Source organism: Mus caroli, unplaced genomic scaffold, assembly GCF_900094665.2.
Source record: "Mus caroli unplaced genomic scaffold, CAROLI_EIJ_v1.1 scaffold_17327_1, whole genome shotgun sequence".
In the NCBI taxonomy this organism is placed as follows: domain Eukaryota; kingdom Metazoa; phylum Chordata; class Mammalia; order Rodentia; family Muridae; genus Mus; species Mus caroli.
This window is the reverse complement of record NW_018390873.1, coordinates 7556-10229: the sequence shown is the minus strand read 5'-3', so window position 1 is coordinate 10229 and position 2674 is coordinate 7556. Positions and strand designations below refer to the sequence as shown.

Genomic DNA, 2674 nt, shown 5'->3' with positions numbered 1-2674 from the left:
TTGCACTAAGTGCCCTGGTAAAAAATTGGACACATCCTACTTGAGAGACTTAAGAGCACACCTGAGAGCTCTAGAACAAAGAGAATCAAACATGCCCAAGAGGAGAAGGCAGGAAATATTCCAAATCAGGGCTTAAATCATCCAAATGGAAGCAAAGAATGATATAAAGAAGCAACAAAACCAAAAGCTAGTACTTTGAGAGAATCAACAAGATAGATATGCCCTAATGGGTAATCCAAACAAACTAAAGGGTCCAGAGTCAAAATCCAAATTAACAAAATCAGAAATGAAAATGGTGACATAGCAGCTAAATGCAAAGAAATTTAAAATGGTTTTCTAGACAGACACCACATACCAAAGTTAAATCAAGAGCAGGTATACTTTCTAAACAGGTCCATATCCCCCAAGGAAATAAAAGAAAGAAGTCATTAAAAAACTCCCAACCAGAAAATATGTGAAAAATATCTTTTCAATAAAAGAAATGAAAATCTTGTGGTGTGTATGAGTGTACCTACACTTGTGTGTGCTTGGGCATTTGTGCACAAAATTTTTTTATTCAATCAGTTCTCTTCCTCTAGAGAACCCTGACAAATACATGTTCCTTTACCCTAAAATATGTAAAAACTTCTTGATGTAACTTTCCTCATAGACTCCTTTATCTGTGTGTTTCTAAGACTATAGATGATAGGATTTAAGAATGGTGTAACAATGGTATAAAATACAGAAAGAATCATCTCCTTTACTTCTAATGTTACTATGGGAGGTCTTAGGTACACATAGGCAGCAGAACTAAGAAAGACAGACACCACAATAAAGTGAAGGACAAAGGTCAAAAAGGCCTTCCCTATCTCTCTTTTGACAGGAACCTTCAACACAGTTGATAATCTATGAGCATATGATATGACAATAAAGACAAAGTAGCTACCAATGACCACAGTGGCAGACAGAAGAATTAGGAGTTTGTTGTTAAAGGTATCAGAGCAAGAAACCTCAGCAAAGGGGATATCACAAAAGAACTGAGGGACCATATTAGAGTAATAGAAGGACAGCTGGAATGTTTTGAAAGTGTGTACAATTGCAAGGACAAGAGAGCTAATTAGGGAAGCCAGTGTCATCTGAACACATAACCGGTGATTCATGATCACAGAGTAGAGGAGTGGCTTGCAGATGCCCACATAGTGGTCCTGGGCCATGGTGGTAAAAAATAGAATCTCTACACATGTGCAAATCTAGAGAAAAAGATCTGTGCCGCAATCCACCTATAGAAATGTTCCTGTGGTCACTGAGAGTGTTGATACAGGCATTGGGCACAGTGACAGAAACATAGTCCATGTCTAAAGTGGACCGAATACTGGGGAAATACATGGGTGTGTTCATTTCTTTCATTGGAAAGAAATATTTCACATATTTTCTGATTACAATCGCCCCTTCCTGTACTCCTAAGCTCACTTCACCTGCCCTCCAATCTAGAACCAACTGCTTTCTGTTTCTCATTAAAAAAACAAACAGGATTCTAATGGTTACTATAAATTAAATAAAGTATAAGAAGATGAAATAAAAGCTAAAGTATCATATTTGGGCAAAACAAACATTTAAAAGGGCCCAAGAAACAGCACACACACACACACACACACACACACACACACACACACACACAAATCAGATATATATTCTATGGTGGTTTGAATGAAAATGACAACTATTGTCCAATGAGGAGTGGCATTATTATGCTGTGTGACGTTGTTGGCATAGATGTGGCTTTGTTGGAGAAGTTGTATAACTATGTGGTAGGCTTTAAGGTCTCAGAAGCTCAAGTGTGGATAGTGTTTCACTGTCACATCCTGGTGCTTATGGATTCAGATGCACACCTATCAGTTACTCTCTTACCATGTCTGCTTTCCTGCTATCATGCTTTCCACATTGCTGATAATGGACTCGACCTCTGAACTGTAATCAAGTTTAAGTAAATGTTTTTCTTTATAAGAGTTGCCATTGTCATTGTCATGGTTTCTCCTCACACAAATAAAACTATGGAAAAGAAAAAGCCCAGTGCCTGATGGCTTTAGTGCAGAATTCTACCAGATCTTCAACAGCCTAATAGGAATATTCCTGACGTTACTCCATAAATTTGAAACAGAAGGAATACTACCTAATTCATTCTATGAAGCACAATTAATCTGATACTTTAACCACACAGGGACACAACAAAAAAAGAAAACTTCAGTCCAATTTTGTTTATGAATATTGATGCAAAAATACATATACAATTCTTGCAAACCGAATCCAAGAAAACATCAAAAGCATCGCTCTCTACCATCAAGTATGCATCATCCCACGGATGCCAGGTTGGTTCAATACAAGAAAATCCAGTTATGTTACCCATTATATAAACAAACTCAAATAAAAAAATCATATGATCATTTCATCAGAATCTGAAAAATCATTTGACAAAATACAACACCACTTCATGTTAAAAGTGTTGGAGACAGGGCTGGTGAGATGGCTCAGTGGGTAAGAGCACCCGACTGCTCTTCCGAAGGTCCATCCAGAGTTCAAATCCCAGCAACCACATGGTGGCTCACAACCATCCGTAACGAGATCTGACTCCCTCTTCTGGAGTGTGTGAAGACAGCTACAGTGTACTTACATATAATAAATAAATCTTTAAAAAAAA

General features: G+C 37.6%; 1 pseudogene; it reads right to left on the bottom strand.

The window, feature by feature from the left end:
- Positions 1-552: 552 nt before the first annotated feature.
- On the bottom strand, positions 553-1377 carry LOC110288880 (annotated as a pseudogene).
- Between the last annotated feature and the right edge of the window lie 1297 nt (positions 1378-2674).